The following is a 27,694-nucleotide window of genomic DNA, read 5'->3' on the forward strand; positions in this document are numbered from 1 at the left end:
GAGGGGGGAGGGGGATGTTTGCCCGGAAACCGGGAAAGGGAATAACACTCGAAATGTAAATAAGAAATACTCAAGTTAATAAAAAAAAATTCTGAACAAAATATTAGGAAATTAAGTTCTGTGATGTTCAAACAGGGAAATGCAGTTAAATTAATTTTATCCCAGGAGCTCAAGGTTTAAAAAAAAAAAAAGACTTACCCCCTCCATTTGCTTGTACTTCCATTTGCTTACCTATTCACCTTCCTTGTATGTGACTAGCATATCTGATCTTGGGACTAGCATTTCTTCATTCTAAAAGTTCTGTTCTCTCATTCTTCATCTGGGAGGTACCATGTGACATGAATGCGTCTTGTGGTGGAGAGGCTGGGGTTACAGGTAAGTCCAGACTCTGAGAACCATGGCTCTTTGATTATCAGTGATTGGCTTAGAGATATTCATTGGATGAAATTGTGGCCAAAGCTGTCTTCTTGCAGGTCTGGGAACGTGGAGCGCCTTAGAGTTGCTTTAGTACCTTTTTGTTGGTGAAAGGCTGTTGACCTAAAACTCAGAGTGGTGTGAGTTCAGTCTTTTCCCTACACGTGGAGAAAGCTGTGCAGCATTAAGAAGTGTGAAGCCAATGAACAGCGGAGGACCCCCAGAATACGTCCAAGTGCAATGTGAGCACTGGCTTGCCGGTGTTCTTATAAAGACTCGGGAGATATTCCAATGCCCTTATAAGGAGAGTAATGAGTAAGGACACTTTCTATTATTGTCTAGGAACTTCACTATGCTTATTTTTGTGTGAGTTGCTTCGTGTTAGCTTCCATCCATATTTAGAGCCACAATAGTGAAACTTAAGCATTAATGGTGAAACGTGATCCGTTATTGACACCTCTGCACACTGTTCTCTCGGTTCCATTTGAAGGTACCATTTGCACATTTGTCACTTGCCACTTAATGACAGACAGATCTAGCCTGGAAATTACATAGTGAGGTTTTTTCCATTGTATGAACATCAGACTGTAATCTCACAGCTCCGATACATCTAAGCAATATGATAAACTCATGGGGCCACTCTCCTGTATGTAGTCCATCTCCACTGAAAGTTTGCTGTGCACACAACTAGATTTGTTTATGAAAAGTAAAAAACATTTATCAATATTAATGTATTCTGTCCGTGTTAGTTGAAAACAGTGTTATTACCTTCCTGGTTATAGCTATGTTCCTTAATAAGCAATAAGCTAGTCTGTCTGTCTCTGTCTGTCTGTCTGACTGTCTGTCTATAAACATATGCATATATATATATGTATATATCTCACAAATAGAAGGATCTCTTTGGGAAGACTGAAAGGATAGGCAGTGGACTAGGAGAGGGTAGTGGGTAGTGGACATAGTCAAAGTGCATGATATACTTGAGTAAAAACATGAAACCACTGCTTAGTACAACAAATATAATCACTCATTTTAAAAACAAAAACAGCTAAATAGAAAATGCTTTTATTGGCTACTTAAAATTTCTTTGCTAATTTCTGCTGCATAACATTTAAATATTTTTTTCTGTGGGCAGCAGTTTTCCTGTTCATATGTGATATTTAATCTGTTACATTTCTTACCAGTATTTTTAGGGTATAATAATTGCATTTTTAATATTTTGTTTATACCCAGTCTTTTGGTCTGCAAAGTAAGCACAAAGGAGAATCACATAGTTTAATTTATATGAAATTCTAGAACAGACTAATAATCTATATTGATAGAAAACAAAATTGTCATTGTCTAAACTAAAAACAATGCAGTAAAATTAGGAGATCAAAATATTCTGTGTCTCCATTAGGTGTTTATTGCATATAAATTTTACCTTGACTCAGCTGATACAAATGGGAAGAATTTTTGTGCTGTATTTTATACAGGTAATAGTTCCTCTGTACTTCAATCTATTGACCTATTGATTTGTATACTTTGACTTCTTTAGAAGGAATTGTTGTACTGTTCAATTCCTTTTAAGTTTTCTTTTTCACACGTCCGTGTATATTTTCTACATTCCACTTGATGCCATTCCAGTCACGTTTGCCTATGCAAAACAATACATATTTTGTAAGGTAAGTATTACTGTCACACTTTTTTCAGATCATGACAAGGAAAATGAAGTCTGTAATTTCCAAATCATACCCATGGTGAGTGTTCACATCCTGATTGCCCAGCACGCAATCTCAACCTTTCAGTGTCGTCACTGCAAAGTGTCTGAGAAACAGAGTAGCTTGTAATTACTCAATTTTATTGTCTTCTATCATTTCTTTTATTTTTGAAATGTTTTACATCACTTCCTATTGAAAATTAGTACAATAAAATTTAACACTTTCTTATAGGAGTCTGTCTAGTATAAACTAGTATACATACATTTCATAGTGAAAATGTCCTTCACTAAAGAATGGATGAGTGAGTGGAGGACAGAAATGAGGAGGGCGAGAGTCACAATCATATTGTCTTTACTGGAAGTTACTCTTGAGGCCAAATTTTGGAGTGAGATGAGCATTCTGGCTCATCTCATGTGGAGAAGCCCTATGAAGGCAGAGCTGACTGTCCTGAAGTTGGGCTAATAGTGGTTTCTTTTACCACTTTTATTTGTGGCTCATTCCTCTGGGTTTTCAAAGCTCCATCATACATCTTCCTAAGAGTTTTATGTAACAAACTGTATCTTTCCAAGCCCTGGTGCTGAATCTTTCTGTTTTATTCCTTTTGTGTCCTTGCAGTGCCGGATGACAGACACAATGTCAAGGGTCAGGCCTGGGGGTACACTGGAGCTGGTGAGCTTTAGGACATGGTCTGTGATCTCTATTCAAGATGAGAATTGTATGGAGGCCCTTCATTCTGAGTGCTTTGCCAAGAAATATTGATAATTATTTTGGTGACTGGGACCAGTGGAAACCTTCTTCTTGACATTCTTCTAAGTGACAGTCAGGAGATTCAACTTTCAAGAGTGTTTTTCTTCCCTCTGGAACTCAGTAGAGATCTTTTTGAATGTGGAAATATGGCCAATAACAGATACTACACTCACATACATATTTACACATGGTCTTAGTCAATTTGCTGTTGTAGAAGAATGAATGAATGATGTGAATGAATGATTTATAAAGAAATGGGGTTTCTTGGACACAGGTCCAAAAGCAAGAACTATGTGCCTGGTACCGAATCAAATATGGTGGGTGGCACCACAAAATGGAGAATGTCTGAAAGCCTTAAGTGGCTGCATGAAGGGGAGGACACAGTGGAAGAGATGCTTTATAACAATTTGAGAAATAGTTGCCTCCTACAAGAAGTATAGAGAGCTAATATCTCTTAAAGGCCCATCTCATTGCTATTATGGTGTTCAAACTTCAGAATGAGTTTTAGCTTGGACAAACTATATCTAAACCATAGTACATACACACACACACACACACACACACACACACACACACATGCCTGCACCCCTGCATGCCCGCACAGTATTCCTGAGGTGGTTTGTGAACGTTTTCTCAACCTTGAAATCTAGGCATCAGCCCCTAGATACATTCAACCAGCAATGTGCCTGCTTCTCCAGTGAGTTTTTCTCATCACGGTATGGCCATTGGCCTCAGAGGCTTCCTGGCTAGTCTCCAGAACACAAAGATGTATAGTAACGTCTGCCATATACTCACTTCAATGTGTACTTCTCAGCAATGCCCTAAATGGATATCACATTATATGCTTCCACCCACATAAATGCAATAACAGCAGTTTCCGCTAAGGGTATAGACTTCCCAGCTCTGTTTCTAAGAAACCCACTGTGGGAAGGTCAGCAGACAATAGCCACTGGTCTTTCATTCACATCTGAAGTACCAAAGCTTTGCTCTCCTGGGCTCCTCCTGCCAACCTCTGGACCCAGGAAAAACATTTCAACTGGCTTTACCTTTACTCACCGGAGGCCTCCCTCAGGAAGTGTGTTGTCTGCTAGTCAACTCCCCACTGGCCCAGCTGAGCCTGCCTTAGGGAAGCACTTTTCTTTGAGGTAAGCTCATGGACAGTTCCTCCTATCTGCCTGTTGTCCTTGTAAAGGTATCTGGGAAACATCATAGCTTGGTGGCTTTTTGTGTTCACTTTCTGACCTTCATCTTTTATGAGGGTCACCTATAGCGAATCTCCAGTGACTCTAAATACTTTCTTGGTGTATGATTTACAGTGAATTTAAATTGACAAAGTAGCTTTTTTTTTTCTTTTTGTAAGTATGGGGTAACATAGATATCCTCCTTGAAGACCTGAAGTTGGGAGGGAGACTAGCTGGGACAAATAAGGGGGTCGGGAGATTGAGGGGTTGAGGGACAGTAGAATAGTGGTAGTGTAGGATTAGTGTAGCCACAAGTAATTATATACCAGTTAAGTATCAATTAAATGTCTAAAAATGACAACTTTATATAACAAAAAATCCAACCTGATGTAAAAAAATAAGAAATGAAAATGAAGAACCAGAAAAAACCAAAACAAGCAAGCAAACAAACAAACACCAGTATAAGGTGGCAGTCATGGCAAAGGAGAAGAGTGATTTCAGCTCATCCTCCATGAAGGAGGAACATGCACTAAATGAGCAGGAGATGTGGAATGGCCTTTCCTGCAGCCACGTTCCCTTTGTTTCTCAAAATCTTCGTTTCTATTCACAAGTGACTTGGTGGCGTTTTCAGTTCAGACCAGTCATCATTCTAAATTTACACTCGTGCTTGGACATTAGAGATTCCCATTAACGCTGTGATGACAACACGGAAGCACGGTGAGAGGAAACTGCTTGGGTGTCACAGGACTGTGTAGGGATACATGCCCACTGCAAATTCCCCTCTTTTTCTACAAGCTGTTTGTTGTGTTGATGTGCCATGTCTCTGGTCAGTTATCTTACGCAATACCTAGGTAAAGAAATGAGGTGTTTTGTTTTGTTTTGTTGCATTTTGTTTTGTCTAGTGGGAAGAATGTTTCCCCTATAAAATGGGCTAAATGATTAAAATTTCAGGTCTTATTTAAATAGCCATCTTGTGAGATCTCATGGGCCAACCTTCCTTGTCATTTCTAGCATAATCTCACAGCAACTTCCGGGCTCTCTGGCTCTTACAATTTTCTGTCCACACTTCTGTGACATTCTGGAGCTTCAGCTGTAATAGTTATGGTAGCCATATCCACTGGAGCTGCGATGCCCCTTATCAGTTGATTTCTGCATTATGATCAGCTGTTGTTTTCTGTAGTGGTCTCAGCCTTAGAACGAAGTTTATTTGATATGGGTTGAGTACTACACTTAACCATGAGTATAAGGATGGCTTTAGAATATAGTTAGGATTATGCTTATCTACTAAAGTGGCAGTATCAGCTTCAGTAACTAGGAACTCACTAGGCCCAGTTAGTTGGACAGCTTTCTAGTACCGGGCATGGTTTCTTCCATGTTGAAAGGGCCTGAAGTCCAATTAGACAGCTGTTGGTTACCACAACAACAGTCACACCAACCACTATTGTACCTTTAGGTATATCTTGCCACAGCTACCACTGTTGGAAAGAAGAAGTTTCATGTGGTCCTATCCCTATAGAAAGAACCATGGGTAATGACTGTCAGATGAAGGAAAATTAGTCTCTACAGGGGATAGCCTTCTAACTGCTTATCCAATACAAAATGGTCAGCCCTGATATCATTTGCACACAAACAACATTAAATATTATGTATGCATATGTAGATATATACACATATAATACACATACACATACACTCACACACACATATTGAGAGCAAGCAAAGGAACATGGGAAGAATTAGAAGAAAGGAATAGGAAAGTACAGCAATGATTTGGTTAAAATTTTAAAAATAATAGAAATGAATCATTAAAAAAATCAATTTTCAATGTGTCAACTTTCTAGGGATTTTCAGGGAGTGTATTGATCCCCATGTAATTATTGAGTGATTTTCCAGTGTAAGGTCAAATCTTTTTACTTCAGTAGCCCATAATTCAATTGGAAAGCCTTGCTTGGATCATGCAAATAAGAGAACTATCATTTTTAATAGCTGACTTCTGAAGATGGACTGGACATAATTACCAAAAACAAATATCATGTTATAGGTAATGTTTAGGATAATGTGTGCACACCTAAAATTGAAACCTCACAACCCCTGTGAAGAATTCATACAGTTTGAGGAGAAACTAATAATAATTATTAAGTTGCTCAAATCAGAGTTAATGAATTAGCAGACAAAGCAAATAAAAACCAATAATTAACTCTTTATGTTGTTTCTGGTATTATTTATTTTATCAATTTCAACTGTCTTCATCAGCTAGCTAGAGTTTAATGCATTTTGTAGCTAAGGGATATTTATTTTTTCTTTATTGTATTGCTTTTATCTTTCATTCTTTCTATTTATCAGTGTTAGGATTTCAATGTTTCCCCAAGTTTCATGTGTTGGAGATTTTACTACCAATGCAACGGTATGGAGTATTGGGCCTAGTAAGAGTTGGCTGAGTCATTAGGGCAAGATAAATTAACAAATAGATCAATGAATGGATTAGCCACTGTCTCAGAAGCAAATTAATTACGCAGGAGTTTATTTATAATAAAAGCAAATTGGGAATAAGATTAGATGAATGAAGATACTAGGTGTCATAGATATTTTGTTGATGTTTGGAATTTTGTTTTTCAACTTGAAACAAACCTAGGCATACCTGGGAAAAGGGATCTCTGTTAAGGAATTGCTTCTATCAGATTTGTTGTGGACATGTCCGTGGGGGCATTTTCTTGGTAGATATAGGAGGGCCCAGCACACTGTGAGCAGTATCATTTCTGAGAGGTGGGACTGACTGTGCTGTATGCCAAAAGTAGATGAACAGGTCAGAGAGTGACCAGTAAGCATTGTCCCTCCCTATCTCAGTTCCTGCCTCCACCTTCCTGCCTTGAGTTCCTGCCAAGACTTCCTTTAATGATGGACCATAACCTGAAGCTCAAAACCCAATGACCTAAGTTCCTTGCAGCAGACTCCACTTCCTAATAGTTTAATCACCTCCCAGTAGTTCTACGGGCTGGTGACAAAATCTTTAACGCATGGTCATTTGGGGAACACTCTAGCTCCAAAGTACTATGAGTAATCTGTGACAGAATCATTATGATCACTTAGAAAGGAAGAATGGCTTTGGGAGATAAACTGTTTCTAAGTAGACCTGGAAAAGGGCCTTCAGAGTACCTTACTTTGCTTTCTCGGCCTTCTGCAGGATGGGTGCAGGGACTTTGTCTTTTCCTGTTGGGCTACAGTATAGAATGGCCTGATACTGGGTTGGACTTAATACTCTGCGCCTCTGCAAGTGAACCTTACTGGGTTACAGTAGTTTATAATTATTTGTTATGGTTTCCCTGCTTCTTTGATGTTCAAATAGCCTTAGTACCCCTGCTTGGAGAGAACTGTCCAGCTCTTTATTTTAAATTTATCAAACATTTTAGGATTCAAACCTGAATTCCAACCATGTGGTGGGAATTCTTAAAAACTGACCATCCATACTCATTGGGACTTTTAACGTGTATACCATGCTAGGTCCCATTTAGTAGTTGAAATGGAGTCATTCTATGTAATGCGTTGTTGGCCTAGGTCTGAATTTTCTCGCAAAAGTATTGAGGCCTTTGAGGAAACAAAAGTGCTGATTTCCCCCAATCCAGTCATCGGAAATGGACTTGTGCCAACACATTCTCTCTGGTCATCGGAAGTGGACTTGTGCCAACACAATCTCTCAGGCTAGTCCTGGCTCAAGCCGTAGCTTTACTCTTTAGAAAGCAATCTCTGGAATCTAACAGCCTCACATTTATCACTGAGACACCACCCCTCCCCCTCCCATTTGGTTTTCCTTCCTTGGCTTGGTAAAGAACACATAGTTACTGAAAACAGTGCAGAAAAAAAAAATTAAACAATGAAAATTAGAACAAAGGAGCATGGAAAAACACATTTGTAAGATATGGAGTTTGAGTTTATACTTAGAATAATTTGGTGTGCAATGGAATTAAACACATTTGTTTAAGTATAAACCTTAGCCAGAGCTTATAAGTAAACCCAATGAACCAGAATTGCTTTTTAATGAGAAATTTAAAATGCCAGTTTGGATCTGTGGTTCATGCACACATGAGCGTGGGGGCGTGTGCACGTGAGCGCGCGCGCGCACGTACACACACACACACACACTCACACACGCACACATACACACACACACACACACCATATTTCTCCTCTAAACTGAAACAACATCTATTTTTTACCTTTCTTTTTTCTTTTTTTTAAATACTATCTCCTTGACCTTCTGAATAATGTAGAAGGTTGTTAAATTATAATATTAAAGGAAAATGCCTTAACGTTGTATAGGATTGAAGAGCCTACTCACTCTCTCAGAGAGGAAATCCATATTTCATTACAAGTAGAACAAGAAAGCAGGGAGTACACGGACAGTTTTCAGACTCTTTAATACGCACTGGGGGCCAGATGAGGAGTTTCCTGTCTAATGCCTTAATTTAGACTTTAATAGATTCCTTCATTTGTGTCTTAGAATGAGGAAATCCAGGGAGTCTAGTCAACTGGTCAAACTGATAATTGGGTTAGCATTGGAGGTTGTACTTCAACATGGATGCATGTGAGTCTGTTACACACGAGCCTAGGAAATGGGGAGAAAGGAGCCATCTTCACTGGAACAGATGTCAGCTTCCACATAGGTATGGCCTTTGTCACCACAGCATGGTTGCTGACTAAGGCAGTATAGCCTTCTCTGTCCTTATAAAGCCTCGTGGAGAGAAACATATCTGTGGAAGGTGGGCCACCAGAAGTTCAGTGCAGTGACTAAGTTAAGGTCATGTCGTGACCTTCAGAACTCCGATCTGAAACAACAGGAACTTCCTCTCCAGCTGGGTGCAGGATTCAAGTGTGAGATCACACTTCACATGGTTCCTCCTGAAGGCAGGGAGGGAAGCTGCCTCTTTCAGGATTGTCTTCATACCTGAGTCTTCACATCTTTCATTTCTCTATACGTGTTTCTGTGTCCGAATCTTCTCTGTGCAGAAGGGCAATGGTCCTTTGGATTTGGGACATTTCTGCAATCTCATTTTAGCTCAACTACTCTAAAAACAAACCCTTACCATAGGTCTTAGCTAGGACCTAAACATTTTGAGGGGGAACAGTGTGGTCCCAAATCTCCAGACATCTGTAGTGAATTAGATTATTGATTATTTTTCCATACTGGACCACATACTATACCAAGAATTGAGAAGTCAAAGCAGGCAGTTTTTTTTTTTAATCTAGCAAGAAAGTCAGACATTAAATAATTACAGTAAAATGTGCTAAGTTGTTTATTTTCCCCCAAAATGGAGGAAAAGGTAAAAAAAAAAAATGAGGCTACTTAAGCAGAGAGGTACCTAGTGTCAGAGGATTCATTTTATATCCTAGTTTTGTGGCTCAGTGCTCTTGGGCAGAACAGTATGATGATAAGAACATGTGGTCCAGGCTGAACGTGAAGCACAGAAAATGGGGCACAGGAAGAGGCCAACACGAGATATAACCATCAGACGCATTCCACCAGTGACCTAATTCTTCCGGCTAGCCCCGCCCCCTTCCTTTCACCACTTCCCATAATACAGTGTTATTTTGAATCTATCAAGGGACAAATCTATTCATTAGGTCATAGAACTTCTGATCTAGTCTCTGGAGAGCACCTTCACACACATACCCAGAGGTGTATTTACTAACTCCTTAAATGGTTTTTAACCCACTCAAGCTAAGAGATAAACATCATTGCCTCAGGCACATACACACACACACACACACACACACACACACACACACACACACACACACATGCACATACCAGGTTAACTGTCATTTGCAAATGTATGGTATTTAACAAAGGACGATGATTCAAACAGAAGTTTTTCCCATGAGAAATGATGGCGGAAAGACATGCAAGTGGGGCTCCTGGGGTTAATATATAATTCAAGTTGGTTGACATGGCTGGTATATCCTTTCATGGAGGGTCTCTGCTGTCTCTTTCAAAGCATCATTAATTTTGTTTTCTTGTATTATTTTTGCTCAAAAATAAAAATAACCTTTCGATGACCAACACAAAGTGACTTTGAACTCATCTCTTCTTGTATTCCTGATGACTCTCACTTTATATATAATTCTAGGACTTCTACTTAAAGCAAGTCAGAGGGTCTGAATTGCTTCAGTTTAATCCCAGTATCTCAGAGCAATACAAGTATGTGTGTGTATTGACAAGCTTGTTGGTACATTGTTACATTTAGCTCAAGGGTACTATGGATGGCTCTATGACATCATAGACTGAACCCCTTAGAAAAAAGTGTGGAAATATATTTTCTCTGGAACTTCCAGTCTAGGATTAGCATCGATCTTCTAAGATATGTTGCAGTCTTTTCAAATGATCATACTTTTTGTTGCTTTGTCTTTTGACTGTCAGGAAGCTTAAAGGTATGTTAATGGCTATCCCATTTCATCTTTGCTGCTAGGAGTCTACCTAGCAACACATTGTCCTCACCTCACTAACGCCGTAGTTTGGCTTTCTACTGCTGTGACAAACACCATGACCAGAAGGTCCTTGGGGAGGAAAGGGTTTATTTCATCTCACAGTTTATAGTCCATTATGAAGGAAATCAGCATAGGGACTCAAGTCAGGAACCTCAGGCAGGCACTGGAGCAGAGAACGCGAAAAAACATTGTTTATTAGGTTACTCAGCCTACTTTCTTTTCCTGTGCAGGACATCAGGACCAGAGCTGGCTCTACTCACTTCCTATGTCAATCATTTATCGAGCAAATACTCTACAGACTTGCCTGTGGGCAATCTGATGGAAGCAATTTTGCAATTGAGCTTTCCTCTTCCCAGATGAGGCTATGCCAAGCTGACAAAACGGCAAGCAAGACAACAATCTTACCTTTATTATACAATCACCTTTACTACAGCACTACTGCATAGTATTATGTAGAATATTGGATTATACTTCCTATCAGAAATATTGTAAGATTATTATATGGATTAGAGTGTGTCACTTTTTATTGTATTGTAAATATTGTATTGTATTATAATAAATACTGCTGTTTATTATCTATTATTTTCTTTACTCTCCATACAATGCCCCAGTATTTATTGAGCGAGGTACTTACTATCACAGCTTTTGGTCAGGGAAGCTTGTACCATCTTTAGCATTCAGTGTGTCTAGAGATGACATCTCTGTCATGATGTTCCACAAGCCACACCCAATATGGTGAGCATCTGGAGGTTCTTGACTTGGGGCTCATTTGAGGACAGTTATGTGGCCCAGCTTAGACCACAGAGACAAGTAGGGAAGTTTCTTTGGACAGCGAGTCAGACGTTCCCTATATTCGAAGAAGAAACCATTGGATGTTGGAGGGAAATTGTGCACTGAGAAAAGGTTCACCATGGAATATAGACAAAACAGGTTGGAAGCTATTTATTGATAAAATATAAAGTCTAGCTGATCTCCAGGCTTCTCCTTTCCTGAGCCAAACAATTTAAGCCAGTCAGAATTTGTATTATTTATTATTATTCTCATTTCAATGAACTACCTGAAATATTTTTGGGAGCAACATAGAATTCAAATCAAAGCCGAGAAAGTGATAGCAAATTCGTAATAACTCATAATTGGAGTCTACTCTATTCCACCTTGATTTCTATGACCTGTGTCTAGTGCTGTATTCCATTCACAATGGTCAACACAAACATCCCTCTCTAATGAAGGCAATTTGAAGTGGCTGACTCAATTAGCCAATCGGTTACTGCTTTCTTTGTACTTTTGTCATTCCCCTCCATTTTTACAGCCAGAACAGAGTTGTGTTGATGGTTGATGCCTCGTTGGGTAACGTATATTCCTTGAGTGCAGACACTAGGCTTAGTCATCTTTCCTTCCCAGTATAGTTTCTGCTACCTAGCAGCTATCAGTCTGACCGTGGAGCTCACTGTTATTTGAAGGGAGCAACTGAAAACTGAGAAGCAAGATCGCATTGGGTTCTTTGGTGACAAAAGTTTGATGAGAGAGAGAGAGAGAGAGAGAGAGAGAGAGAGAGAGAGAGAGAGAGAGAGAGATTGATTTTGTTTTTGTGGAAAAACCAGAAAATCTGATGTGTTTTTGAGCTTGAATACTGGAAGTAGAATGGCCCTTGGGCTGGCCTTCTCATTTCCTAAGCAAAAAAACTGAAACCCAGAGAGATTAGGTGTCTTGACCAAAGCCACATAGATTAAACTTATAACCAGGAAGGGAAATTAGGAAGGAAACTCCCACCCCCACTCGCACCCCTTCCCTACTCACCTCTGCTGCTCTCATTCTCCTGTGCCCCTGCCCCTTGGCATGACCCCAGTATTAGAGTACTTCTCTGAATTCTTACTTTTCTGTTGTAAGAATGGAATGGTTCTCACTGGACTTTGGCTAGAAGCACATAATATAAGCACTTGACAGCACTCTGAGCACCACTAAAATAGGATATTTCATTTTTGGCTACTTTTCAAGTCTGGGCACTATGCAGGAAAAGTCACCCACTTCCTTCGGTGACAGGAAAACATTATAGGAGCCTGCACTCTGGCACGTCTACAAAGAGTAAAATTTTAGGCATTATAGAGAGCATCTTTTTCCCATGTGTTGTAGCAAGCATTGTTTCATTTTAATAATCTGCGACAAGATGTCTAGCTAACAAGAAACACCTGGTAAGTACATCAGCCATGTAGAAATGCGGTTAGCACTTGAAGACTCTCCTGAAACACTCAGCTACCTACCTTTTCAATTTATTTGTTTATTTTCAAATTTTGTACATGCCTATGTTGCATATTGAGCCCATTTGCCCCACCCCCACCCTTTCTATTATCGTCTTTGTCCTCCTAGATGGTTTTACTTCTTGTTTTGTACCATGTGTACATACTTGCTTGTATGTATCTATATGAAATTTAGGAACCACAAATGAGATAAAACATACATTTGTCCTCGTGAGGCTGACTTAACTCACTTAATATAATTATGTCCATTTATCTTAATGTAAGATCCGAGACTGTTAGATGGAAAAAGTTGGAAAACATTTTAAGATTTAGGCAGAAGCTCTCCTCTCTTGTGTCGATGGAAGAGTGATACCCTAGTCTCAGTTGGTATTACTGGGTGGCACATGGAGGCTTTTCTAGGCATAAAAATTCACAGAAAGAAATGGTTGTTTGCTTCAGTAAGCTTAGTTTATGCATAATAAATTTATAGACATATAGACAGACAACACTGTAAACCAGGTTTGGTTTTTAATCCCAGTACTTTGGAAGTTAAGGAAGAGAAACACGAACTGGAGACCTGGAGACCTACCTGGGCTAACAGAGAGATCTGTCTCAAAGAACATACGCAAACACACACACACACACACACACACACACACACACACACACACACAAACACACATACACATGCACACACATGCACACACACAAACACACACACACAAACACAGACATACACATGAACACACATGTACACACACACACACACACACACAGAGAGAGAGAGAGAGAGAGAGAGAGAGAGAGAGAGAGAGAGAGAGAGAGCGGCTAGAAGGCAGATCGATTTGGACTTTGTCAGGTATATGAATTAAATGAAAAAACAGAAAACTAGCTATGTTTTCTTCTTTCATATTGGGCTAGTGTTAAAATAATAATTATTTAAGGTAGTTAAGCAAGTCCTATTTATTATCAAACTATCGTATGTTAGGTATAGTACTCAGCACTGGGGACAAAGGAGAACTACAGAGCTGTGGTCGTTGAAGAAAAGGAGATATGCTATGTACATAACAGGATAGATGACGGTAAGTCCCAGGCCTACAGGCTAATGTACTATGGTCTCATTACAACCAGGGCTTAGCTGAAATATCAGCGTGCACCTCTAGTCTAGTTTTTTTTTTTCCATCTTTATTAAATTGGGTATTTCTTATTTAAATTTCAAATGTTATTCCCTTTCCCCGTTTCCAGGTCAACATCCCCCTAACCACCCCCCTCTCCTTCTATATGGGTGTTCACCCTCCCCATCCTCCCCCATCACCGACCTCCCCACAAGAATCCCGTTCACTGGGGGTCCAGCCTTGGCAGGACCAAGGGCTTCCTCTTCCGCTGGTGCCTTTAGTAGGCTATTCATTGCTACGTGTGCAGTTGGAGCCCAGGGTCAGTCCATGTATAGTCTTTGGGTAGTGGCTTAGTCCCTGGAAGCGCTGGTTGGTTGGCATTGTTGTACATATGGGGTCTCGAGCGGTTCAAGCTCTTTCAGTCCTTTCTCTGATGCCTTCAACAGGGGTCCCGTTCTTAGTTCAGTGGTTTGCTGCTGGCATTCGTCTATGTATTTGCTGTATTCTGGTTGTGTCTCTCAGGAGAGATCTATATCCGGTTTCTGTCAGCCTGCACTTCTTTGCTTCATCCATCTTATCTAGTTTGGTGGCTGTATATGTATGGGCCACATGTGGGGCAGGCTCTGAATGGGTGTTCCTTCTGTGTCTGTTCTAAACTTTGCCTCCCTATTCCCTGCCAAGGGTATTCTTGTTCCCCTTTTAAAGGAGTGAAACATTCATCCTTCCTGAGTTTCATGTGTTCTGTGCATCTAGGGTAATTTGAGCATTTGGGCTAATAGCCACTTATCAATGAGTGCATACCATGTGTATTTTTCTGTGAGTGGGTTAGCTCACTCAGGATGATATTTTCCAGTTCCATCCATTTGTGTATGAATTTCAGAAAGTCATTGTTTTTGATAGCTGAGTAATATTCCATTGTGTAGATGTACCACATTTTCTGTATCCACTCCTCTGTTGAAGGGCATCTGGGTTCTTTCCAGCTTCTGGCTATCATAAATAAATCTGCTATGAACATAATGGAGCATGTAGCTTTTTTGTATGTTGGAGCATCTTCTGGGTATATGCCCAAGAGAGGTATAGCTAGGTCCTCAAGTAGTTCAATGTCCAATTTTCTGAGGAACCTCCAGACTGATTTCCAGAATGGTTGTACCAGTCTGCAATTCTACCAACAATGGAGTGTTCCTCTTTCTCCACATCCTTGCCAGCATCTACTGTAGCTGGAGTTTTTGATCTTAGCCATTCTCACTGGGATGAGGTGGAATCTCACGGTTGTTTTGATTTGCATTTCCCTTATGACTAAAGATGTTGAACATTTCTTTAGGTGCTTCTCAGTTATTCAATATTCCTCAGCTGTGAATTCTTTGTTTAGCTCTCAACCCCATTTTTTTCTTTTTTTTCGGAGCTGGGAACCAAACCCATCAAAACCATTTTTTTAACAGGGTTATTTGTCTCCCTACAGTCTAACTTCTTGAGTTCTTTGTATATTTTGGATAAAGGCCCTCTATCAGTTGCAGGATTGGTAAAGATCTTTCCCCAATCTGCTGGTTGTCGTTTTGTCCTAACAACAGTGTCCTTTGCCTTACAGAAGCTTTGCAGTTTTATGAGGTCCCATTTGTCGATTCTTGATCTTAGAGCATAAGCCATTGGTGTTTTGTTCAGGAAATTTTCTCCAGTGCCCATGTGTTTGAGATGCTTCCCCACTTTTTCTTCTATTAGTTTGAGTGTATCTAGTTTGATGTGGAGGTCCTTGATCCACTTGGACTTAAGCTTTGTACAGGGTGATAAGAATGGATCTATCTGCATTCTTCTACATGCTGATCTCCAGTTGAACCAGCACCACTTGCTGAAAATGCTATCTTTTTTCTATTGGATGGTTTTGACTCCTTTGTCAAAAATCAAGTGACCATAGGTGTGTGGGTTCATTTCTGAGTCTTCAATTCTATTCCACTGGTCTATCTGCCCGTCTCTGTACCAGTACCATATAGTTTTTATCACTATTGCTCTGTAATACTGCTTGGGTTCCGGGGTAGAGATTCCCCCGGAAGTCCTTTTATTGTTGAGGATAGTTTTAGCTATCCTGTATTTTTTGTAATTCCAGATGAATTTGCAAGTTGTTCTATCTCACTGGATGAAGAATTGGATTGGAATTTTGATGGGGATTGCATTGAATCTGTAGATTGCTTTTGGTAAAATGGCCATTTTTACTATATTAATCCTGCCTATCCATGAGCATGGGAGATCTTTCCATCTTCTGAGATCTTCTTCAATTTTTTTCTTCAGAGGCTTGAAATTCTTATCATATAGATCTTTCACTTGCTTGGTTAAAGTCACACCGAGGTATTTTATATTATTTGGGTCTATTATGAAGGGTGTCGTTTCCCTAATTTCTTTCTCGGCTTATTTCTCTTTTGTGTAGAAGAAGGCTAATGATTTATTTGAGTTAATTTTATACCCCGCCGCTTTGCTGAAGGTGTTTATCAGGTTTAGTAGTTCTCTGGTGGAACTTTTGGGATCACTTAAATATACTATCATATCATCTGCAAATAGTGGTAGTTTGACATCTTCCTTTCCAATCTGTATCCCTTTGATCTCCTTTTGTTGTCTGACTGCTCTGACTAGGACTTCAAGAATTTATTGAATAAGTAGGGAGAGAGTGGGCAGCCTTGTCTAGTCCCTGATTTTAGTGGGATTGCTTCAAGTTTCTCTCCATTCAGTTTAATGTTAGCTACTGGTTTGCTGTATATGGCTTTTACTATATTTAGGTATGGGCCTTGAATTCCTGTTCTTTCTAGGACTTTTATCATGAAGGGGTGCTGAATTTTGTCAAATGCTTTCTCAGCATCTAATGAAATGATCATGTGGTTTTTATCTTTCAGTTTATTTATATAGTGGATTATGTTGATGGTTTTCTGTATATTAAACCATCCCTGCATACCTGGAATGAAACCTACTTGTTCATGATGGATGATTGTTTTGATGTGTTCTTCATTTGCAAGACTTTTATTGAGTATTTTTGTGTCGATATTCATAAGAGAAATTGATCTGAAATTCTCTTTCTTTGTTGGGTCTTTGTGTGGTTTAGGTATAAGAGTAATTGTGGCTTCATAGAAGGAATTCGGTAGTGCTCCATCTGTTTCAATTTTGTGGAATAGTTTGGATAGTATTGGTATGAGGTCTTCTATGAAGGTCTGATAGAATTCTGCACTGAACCGATCTGGACCTGGGCTCTTTTTGGTTGGGCGACGTTTAATGACTGCTTTTATTTCTTTAGGAGTTATGGGGTTGTTTAAATGGTTTATCTGTTCCTGATTTAACTTCAGTACCTGGTATCTGTCTAGGAAATTGTCCATTTCCTGCAGATTTTCAAGTTTTGTTGAATATAGGTTTTTGTAGTAGTATCTGATGATTTTTTAAATTTCGTCTGATTCTGTTGTCATGTCTCCCTTTCATTTCTGATTTTGTTAATTTGGACACATTCTCTGTGTCCATTTTCTGTGTCCTCTGATTTATCTAGCTAAGAGTTTATTTCACTTGTTGATTTTCTCAAAGAACCAGCTTTTGGTTCTTTTGATTCTTTGTATAGTCCTTTTTGTTTCTACTTGGTTGATTTCAGCTCCGAGTTTGATTATTTCCTGCCTTCTACTCCTCCTGGGTGTATTTGCTTCTTTTTGTCCTAGAGCTTTTAGGTGTGCTGTCAAGCTGCTGATATATGCTCTCTCCTGTTTCTTTCTGCAGGCACTCAGAGCTATGAGTTTTCCTCTTAGCACATCTTTCATTGTGTCCCACAAGTTTGGGTATGTTGTGCCCACATTTTCATTAAATTCTAAGAAGTCTTTAATTTCTTTCTTTATTTCTTTCTTGACCAGATTATCATTGAGTAGAGCATTATTCAACTTCCATGTATATGTGGGCATTCTTTCCTTATTGTTATTGAAGACCAGCTTTAGCCCGTGGTGGTCTGATAGCATGCATGGGATTATTTCCCTCTTTCTGTATCTGTTTAGGTCTATTTTGTGCCCTATTATATGGTCAATTTTGGAGAAAGTACCATGAGGTGGTGAGAAGAAGGTATATCATTTTGTTTTAGGATAGAATGTTCTATAAATACCTGTTAAGACCATTTGGTTCATAACTTCTTGGTCTGTCTGTGTTTCTGTTTAATTTCTGCTTCCATGATCTATCCATTGATGAGAGTGTGGTGTTGAAATCTCCTACTATTATTGTGTGAAGTACAATGCGTGCTTTGAGCTTTAGTAAGGTTTCTTTTATGTATGTAAGTGGCCTTGTATTTGGAGCATAGATATTTACAATTGAGAGTTCATCTTGGTGGATTTTTCCTTTGATGAATATGAAGTGTCCTTCCTTATCTTTTTTGATGACTTTGGTTGAAAATCGATTTTATTTGATATTAGAATTGCTATTCCAACTTGCTTTTTTTTGCTTAGAAAGTTGTTTTCCAGCCTTTCACTCTGAGGTAGTGTCTGTCTTTGTCACTGAGGTGTGTTTCCTGTAGGCAGCAAAATGCTGGGTCTTCATTATGTATCCAGTTTGTTAATTTGTGTCTTTTTACTGGGGAATTGAGTCCATTGATGTTGAGCGATATTAAGGAATAGTGATTGTTGCTTCCTGTTATCTTTGTATTTGGATGTGAGATTATGTTTGTGTGCTTTTCTTCTCTTTGTTTTGTTGCAAAATGATTAGCTTCTTGCTTTTTCTAGGGTGTAGCTGTAGGCTAGTTTTAGAATCCAATAGCTAGTCTGCATCTTCCCACTTCAAACTTTCAAGGTGGCTTTTAATCCTATCTCATCATGGTTTATAGTAATGGTAACTCAACAGTTGTCATGTATTGGGTACCAAGTGTCAGTTTCTAGGTAGTGCCTTATGCAGATGATAATTCTTAGTCCTTTAGACAATGCTAGGTTCTCTTGGGAAACAGCCTTTTCTTTCTACCTTTCTTTCTTTCTTTCTTTCTTTCTTTCTTTCTTTCTTTCTTTCTTTCTTTCCTCCCTTCCTTTCTTTCTTTCTTTCCTCCTCCTCCTCCTCCCCCCTTCTTCTGTCTTCTTTCTTAAGACAGGATCTTATTATTTAGCTTTGGCTGTCCTAGAGATCACTCTGTAGACCAGGATGGCCTCAGACTCACAGAGATCCACTTGCCTCAGACTCACAGAGTTCCACTTGTCCCTGCCTCCCTACTGCTAGGACTAAAGACATGCTACCTCGTGGTTAGCCAGAGTCTGTTTTAAGGCTGATTCATTTGCTGTTTGGCTTTGCTCCTTTTGTTTATTTTAGCAGTTTCTTGAGTTGTGATTTCCCTATGAATGCATCTTTTATACTTAAGTAATGCTGATGTTTGGTTTTGACCACTGTTTTGCTAGACATAGGGCTAGCTCTTCACAAATCATCAGTTACTTTTACAGATGAGGAAGCAGAGCTCAGAGAGTGCACATTTCTGAAGCATAAGACCCACGTCCTTCTTGATCTTGTGCTTGTCAGTTGATCGCTGTGCTACTTTGAGATGGCTTCCAGGAATCTGAGGATCCTATACTTGGGGATTTTTTCAGGCTTATGACTCTTGGGAAATCTTTCTGGAATCCCCATTCTCTTTATTCCCGTATATTTAACTTCATTTGTCCTTTTAAACAGACCTTAGTTTTCCAGTTAATCACAGTGTGCTGTCCACTTTGGCCAGTCGCTTCTTCTTCTCTAGCCTTTTAGAAGCAATATCAACAGAGTACAGATTGCAATCAAACGGGATAAAGCTAATGGTAGGAGAGTGGACAGTGAAGTGAAGGGCTGAACCACTTTTCTGAGGAGAAACCAACCCAGGTATGATCAACAGCAGAGTAGAGAAGGTGCCCATGTAGGTGCCTGAAATGATGTGCCTGGAGGACTCTTGAGAGGCTCTTAAAGGAAATACTAGCAGTGGACAGTCAGAGGCACTAGCTAGCACAAGGTGATTGGCAGACTTTTGTCTCAGGTCTGTCTCCAACCTTCCATAATCAGAAGTCTTTTATCATTTCTTATTCTTGAAGAATAAAATAAAAATCATTTTTGGAGAATTAAATTTATGAGATTTTGATCTTAGGGACACCAATATCTGGGGAAAGTCAAATAGTATATGAAATCAAAACCAGGGACCAAGTAATATCTATATAAAACATTCTGACATATCAGTATTCTTCTACTGCTTAAGATGGTCAGCAACTAGGGATCCACCCATTCCTATGTGTGTGCATAACTGTAAACAAGAGCATGTGTATAGGTGGGTATGTATGAGTGTGTATGTTCATCTGTGTAGAGGCCAGGGGTCAACCTCAGTTGCTGTTCTTCAGGTACTAGGCTTCTTTTTTGTTTGAGGCAAGATTTTCTACTGATCTATAACTTACTAAGTAGGGCATATTGACTGAACAAGGATTCCCAAGGGATCTGCCTGTTTCCACTGCACCAGGACTAAAATTATAGGTGTGCACTGCAATACCCATATTTCTTTACCTGTATTCAGGAAATTGGACTCATGTTCCCATTCTTATAAGGCAAACTCTTTACAGATTGAGGTATCTTCCCAATCTGCCCATTTCTATTTCTAGCTATAGATTGGAAGACCATTTTTTGAAGAAATAATGTATCTCTAGAGATCTTCATCAACCAGAATGACATATTCTTCCACTACCACTAGCAAAACCCAGCAGTTAAATCCAAGCCTGGACTCATATTGCTTCTAATAAAACATCTGATGCTTTATTCTTTAAAAAGTTTATCAACAACCCTTTGTAACTAGTTACTTCATGAAACCCATTCACATAAAAGATTGGAGCACACAAGAGTTCAACCAACCAATATAAAAACAAAAACAATTATGAAAAAGGACTGTGTTTAAATGAGTAACTGGGAAAACAGGGGAAGCTTTGAAAAGCATGTTATTGATAGAGTCACAAACACACGGAAATTTTTTTTCAATGTAATAACAAGATGTTTTCATAAAGGCAACAACAGGCAATTAAGAACCTCTAGGGAAAATGTATTTTTATTTTGCTTTCCTCCCTCAAAAATTTAAAATCACATATAAAATTTAGGAACTAATTAGTGAAGAACACAAGTAAAGATGGTGGACAGAGAAGGTTAGATGCTCGTTATAGGCCATCAGGAGATTCAGAAATAGCAGAGTACAACGTGGGCTGAGAGGTAGATTAGCAATGAGTACTTACTGCACAAGGTTGAGAACTTGAGTTCAAATGTGAGCTCTCATTTAAATGTATAATATATAATGCTAACATTGTAAGTCTGTGGGGGCTATAGTAACTGATGGATCAGTGGTGCTTGGTGGCCACCAACCTAGCTCCAGGCACAGTTAGAGACCCTGTCTCAAAAGAATAAGGCATATGGTAATAGAATAGGACATCAGACATCCTCCTCCTTTAGCTTCATCATACCCATGGGTATTTGCATGCCCCCACACAAAGATGCATAACACACACACACACACACACAATATGCATACACACACTGCATATATACTCATAAATGAAAAGAGTAGATAATAGATAATGAAAATAATAAAATGTCCAAAAGTAATGTAGGGATGACTTTTCTATTCATATATGTGAGATGGTATATGGACAGGCTCCTGGTTTATTTGCACTGTATGTAGTATTTTACATCAAGGCATATAAGTTGTCAACTTCAGGATATTTAGAATACAGGTAAAGGGAGAGAGGATTTCAGATGGCTTCAGCCAACATAACATTGGATGGTAAAACAGAGCAACATATTCAAATTTTGATGAATAGTAATCATCTATTAAGTACTCAGGTAATCAATCAATAAAGGCTCATGTACCTTATTCACTAGAAATTGTAGGAAGCTTATGAAAAAGAAGCTTTATAAAATGAAATTTGGCTAGACATGGTGGCTCACACCTTTAATCCCAGCATTATTGATTAACTCAACATTTTATGCACAATTAAATTCAGGGATGAGGGATGTTGATGGTGACTGAGAGCTAAGTCCACTCCATGTGTAACAGGAAGAAAAATAAGTAAGGTCTATAGTTTGTAGAATGAGATATGCTACTGTAAGTATCCTATTTGCAAGATATATTAGTGTAAGAATCCCATTTGCAAGATATACTAGTGTAAGGGTCCTATTTGCAAGAAATACTAGTGTAAGGGTCCTATTTGCAAGAAATACTAGTGTAAGGGTCCTATTTGCAAGATATACTAGTGTAAGGGTCCTATTTGCAAGATATACTAGTGTAAGGGTCCTATTTGCAAGATATACTAGTGTAAGGGTCCTATTGGTAAACAGGAAGATAATTACAAAGAGAAGGAAAGTAGTTGGAAGTGGTTGACTGAGAGGCTAGATACCACAATCGTTTAGCATAAGACAATTTACTTTTTAAAAAAATAACATTTTTTTAATTTAGATATAACATTTCAAGTTCAGATAAAGTGCCACATTCAGCTTTAAAATAATGATGCTTCCTGGGTAGCTTTGCTTGCTATCCTTTATAGAATATAAGCATTTGTGCTGATTAATCATTATTGCTAGCTTAACCAGCTTTAGAATCAGCCAGGAGATGCACCCTGGCAGTGACTTTGAGAAGGTTTAACTGAGGGAACAAGACCCTCTCTGAAGGAGGGTGGCAGCATCCAGTGGGCTGGAGTCTAGGAATGAATAAAAAGAGGAACTGGGAAGGCCAGCTAAAGACTCACATTCCCACCTTCTGGGCCTCACGAACCACCCATCTGTGAGCAAGCTCCCACCATCCTAGCCGTGAGGCTCTCCTGCCGTCATGAAGGAACAGCAGGGACTTACCATGCACAGAATTCACATTGGGAAGGGCACAGTTGTGTCCATCAAGAAGAAATCACAGTTCCCTTCACCCTAAAAGACATCGGTGAAGCAGCTGACCACAGTAACAATGAACTTTTAAAAGGAAAAATACCAATCAAGAGTTCTGCTACTCAGCCCCTCACCTCTTTTACTTTTCCTGCTCCTATCTAGCTGCCATCTATCTGTCATTGGTGAAGAAGTGGTTTTCTGTAATGATTCACTCATTCATGCAACACTCTGACACCTTTTCCTTTGTGGACACATGGGTTTAATAATGGTTATTATAAACAGCTGTATTAGTATTTCATAAGTGCTATCTTCCTTCAGCCTCTAAATGGCCAGATTGATCAAATCTTTCTTACTAAACAGTTGGTATGATCGTAGGTATCTCTTCATTATTCTTTTTTGATCACTTATCTAAATTATTTCCTAGAAGGTGCTAAATTGCTTATTGTAGTGGTTTAAATAAACATTGTCCCCATACTTAATTTGTGCTCCTTGGTTATTGTGCTTCTGTTTGGGAATGTAATGGAATTTTTAAGGCTTGGAGGCTTGTTGGAGAAAGTATGTCATTGAGAGGCACATCTTGCAAGTTATACCTTGTTGCCCTTCCAGTTTGCTCTGTGCTTCCTGTGTGTCAGAATGTGATCATATATCCCTCTGCTCTAGTTGCCTGCGGGCCATGCCTCCCTTGCCATTGTGTGCTTCCTCTCTGAAACCATAAACCCAAGTGAATGTCTCCTTCTACAAGTTGACTTTGGTCATATTTTATTGCAGCAACAAGGCATCGATTTTTTTTTTGTTTTTTGAGATTTTAAAACAGATAGAGAAAAAAATCAAATCTCAAAAGTTAAGGCTAAAATAACTGTGTGTGTGTGTGTGTGTGTGTATGTGTGTGTGTGTGTGTGTGTGTGTGTGTGTGTGTGTATACTCTTGTCTCTTTTTCATACAGAAGCCCATCCATCTGGTTGTTAACCAAAATTTCTAAAATCCTTTTGGTCTGGTTACTTGGTTACATTTCTCATTACTATGTCCAAATACAGGCAAGGCTCACAGGCTGAGAGAGTGTAAGTCCATCAGGGTAGGGAAGGCTTGGTGCTCGAGCCCGTTCATCTGTGGCAGCAGGATCAAGAGACTACCTGCTCTTATCTTGAACAGCCAGGAAGCAAAGATGGGACCTGAGCACTTTATAAACCTCAAGGTCCACTCCTGGGGACCCACTTACTCTACTGAGGCTCTCCTCCTAAAGGATCCACAGCCTTCTACAACAGCATCACGAACTGGGGAGCAAATGTTCAAACACATGCATTTATAGGTGACATTTCACATTTTAATCGTAACACCTGTGCTTTGAGCCTCATATGCATTATTTACTTCCCTTTATTGGCTCTTACTCTGCCTTGAGGTACTGTGCAAAACAAGTGTGTTCTCTTCTTCCACATGACAGACTTTTAAATATTTGAGGATGATAATCACAGACAAGTTGACCTTTGAACAGTCTTTCAACTGAAATATTTCCTATTCCTGATTGTGAGTCCTCCTATTCATTCACCTTTGCTGTTTTCTGCCCCAGTTACCCAACATTCTTCTGCCCTTGCACATCATCCACAGTTCTCTAGCCTTCTGGTACTTGATTCATGCCTCTGCATTCTGTTAAATTAAAGATTCCATCAATTAGAAGGAGCGCTGTTGTTGTCTATGCCTTACTAAGAAAAGCAGACGGAGCAGCACTGACAATTCAGTTCTGACATGATGTCAACTGTTGAGGCTCACTTCATTTTCCAAAATGCTAAAATGTGAAAGAAATAAGTGAGTGGTAGGACCAGTGAAATACAAGAAGGCAGTTGTTTCTTTTTGAGTTAACTTCAGCGTGTCAGGGCATGTCTTATAGTGTGACCCCTGGAGCTGGATAGATTATTTTTATGGATTTTTACTTTTTCTGATGGTAGTTGTTGCTGCCTAGAACTCTCATACTTTATGATCTTGAGAGTGAGTGAATGGGGACTTCCTGGCTGTTCCTGTTCCTGTGTGTGTGTGTGTGTGTGTGTGTGTGTATGTGTGTGGTCATGACAAAGTCTTATCGATCCATCCTAAAGATAACAATGCAGTTTTGGTCTGATAATCACTGATGAGAGGGATAATAGGGTAATAATACCTAGCCACTTCATTACATAGCATCAATTCAGGAATGGGAATAAAGAAATTGCAGACAGAGTACTGGCGATGGGTTTTATGTGCAATCAAAATAGACCAAGTCTGGAGACCTTTTAACTATCTGTGCTCACAGACCCAAATGTCAATGACAAAGATCAACATTGCCATAGAGTGATTTAGCAAGTTCAGTGTGAGAGGTGGTAGGAAGATGTATAGATCTAGGAGTTTAAATATTCTAACATTGTTACATTAGAATATCTGTGAATAGCATATAAATTTGAAGCATAGTTTAAAGACACAATGACCCTAGCTTTTTAGTAAGTTCACAATCATCTTCATCCATTCAAATTCTGCAATTTAGGCAGACTGTCTAGTTGGCATATCTCATTGGGAAGAAAACTGAGTAACTTTTGGTAATGCCTTTGACTTATACTATTTATTCAAGTAAAAATAAATGTACGACTTTTTTTTAAATGTAGGACTTTTAATAGCAAAATTCACACTATAATACATTCGAAGTCTTCTTTCTAAATGTTGGAAAATATAATCAGTTTTGCCATTCCTAGTAATTTTGTTCTACAAAATTCTGAGGGAAATTAACTTAGCAAATACTAAATTATTGTGCACATGAGATACTATTTGTAAGCTACAATTCCTATAAGCTTCTGGGGGCAACTTTTTCACCCACATGGCAATCTATATTAAGTAATGGGTGTGTTTGTTTAAAGATACCTTATTTAATAAATGTTGCTGACTCATTGACCCTGAGACCTATAATTCATTGAGCACTGCAATTCCTACCTCAATGAAACTTCTCTGACAAACATTTTTTTTTAATGATACTTTCTTTTGCTGGCAAAACCAAAATAGAACTTAAGCACTGCTCTTTGAGGGTCATTCCACGAATCAAAATATCCAGTCCAAAGCACCAAAGTGTGCACCATGTGTCACTGAATGCACTGCAGGAAAGGCTTGTACTCACAGAATAAGCAGTATAACAGGAGGGTAAAATATTGATATGTTATACATTGGCTGATAATGAGAGGGATGTTGACTCAAATGCTGGCTTAATGGCTTCAAAAACTTTACAAATACTAGTTTTGAGACAAGAAATACATTTTGGCATGAGGCAAATGCAGAAATACAGAATCTACAAACAATGAGGCTCTACTGTATGCTGTATAGACCCAAGTGCTAACACATTTCACTGTGCTTCTCTCCTCTCCTCTTAACTACTCCACTGTCTCACATCTGTAGGAACTTGACATCAACATAATGAGCATATGATGGTACTATACATAATTCTATATTATCATTTGAATCGTGTCCATCAGAAATACATATGAATATATTGCATGCATACATATTTATGCATATATTTATAGTTCTATATATAGTTTATTTATTAATCCAATGTTCCTAATGTCTAAAACATTCCAGGCAATGCCCTAGACAATGATGGCACATCAATAACACAATAAGTCACCTGTGTTCCTGAATCTTGTCATGTGGAGACACAGACAGTAGGCATAGTGTATGTATGTAACACAGACCACGATAAGAAATGCCTTGAATTAACTCAGAAGTGGAACATAGCTTTTCCAATTTGTGATCATTCTCTATTTTGGGGACTTTACTTTTAAGAAATGTGGTTAAATTTTTTTTAAACAAAGCCAGAAGAGTAGAATATTAATGGAAAATTCAAACCTTAAGCTAGAGATGTTTTTTAAATACTAAATGGAGACATCAAATAGATACATTATGAGTCTGAAGATTAGGGAAGAAGTCAGGTCTGAAGCTGATTTGGGAGGCAGTAGCTTATGGATGATACTTAGAGTCACGAGATTATATGCAACTGTCCAGAGAGGCCATGCTCTGATGCATGTCAATGTTGAGAGAGAAAGGGGGAGAGGTGGTGGCACCAAAAGAGACCGAAAGGCAAGAAAAGTGTGGAAAGAAACCCAGCAAGGATGGTGAAGAAGGCGTCTACTCCAGAAGCACAACAAAAATTTATGATTCTGCCCCCTAGTGCTGCTTCCTTTGCTGCCCCTGGGGGTTTTGATTGATTCTCCTTTCTTTTCAAGCTCATGACTCTTTTTGTTTCCCAAGGTGTTGTTTAAATAACAGTGGAAGTGTTGGCTTTGCCAGATGGTAATTGCTAAAATGACTTTCCTTACTCTTTAAGTCTTCAGGGCATCATTCCAGTATTCTGTAACCTTCAAGCATATGTGTAAATAGTTCAATGACTTCATTATCTAACTCCCTGAACAGCAAAGCCCGGAATCACCCAGAATCCACCTCTCTTTCTCATAAAATGAAGCAATGAGCCATTTACCCTAAAGGACCTTTACAAGGAGGTCTGGTTACTTCCAGAGTCCTTCAAATTGTGTACTTTGTTGGTTTTTCATAATTTTACTTTTCCTTAGAGAGAAACATTAATATAAAAAAGAATGAATTTCGAACTCAATAAAAATTTCACTCCTTTTTTATGCCCATTTTCCCAGATAAAGACAAAATTTTCCAATTCCAATTGGTACTTCCATACCCATTTATACCAGCACCAGTCTCTTCTGTCTACCATTGTCCACATTTTACCTTTCATTGATTTCTTAATTAAGTTAGTATCTCACTGACAAAAATAATATGAGTCAGCTCAACATTATCATAGTGTTTCCTCATGGTCCACAGATTTTTAAAAAATATTGAAATTGAATTACATCAATTCACTTTCCATTTCTTCTTTCTAATCCCTTCCATGTAATTTCTCTTGTTCCCCTTCAAAACCATAGACTCTTTTTCTTTGTTTATTGTTACACACACACACACACACACACACACAC

At 38.9% G+C, this 27,694-nt stretch overlaps 1 long non-coding RNA gene across 1 annotated transcript in view; it reads left to right on the forward strand.

Moving 5' to 3' along the window:
* Window positions 1–27,694, forward strand: part of LOC103693081 (uncharacterized) — a 112,122-nt gene continuing 84,428 nt past the window's right edge. Inside the window, exon 1 of the long non-coding RNA XR_010057711.1 lies at window positions 1–27,694. This exon is cut by the window's right edge and continues 14,762 nt beyond it. This is a non-coding gene — a long non-coding RNA (uncharacterized LOC103693081).

The sequence above is a fragment of the Rattus norvegicus genome, chromosome 14 (genome assembly GCF_036323735.1).
Source record: "Rattus norvegicus strain BN/NHsdMcwi chromosome 14, GRCr8, whole genome shotgun sequence".
Lineage (NCBI taxonomy): Eukaryota > Metazoa > Chordata > Mammalia > Rodentia > Muridae > Rattus > Rattus norvegicus.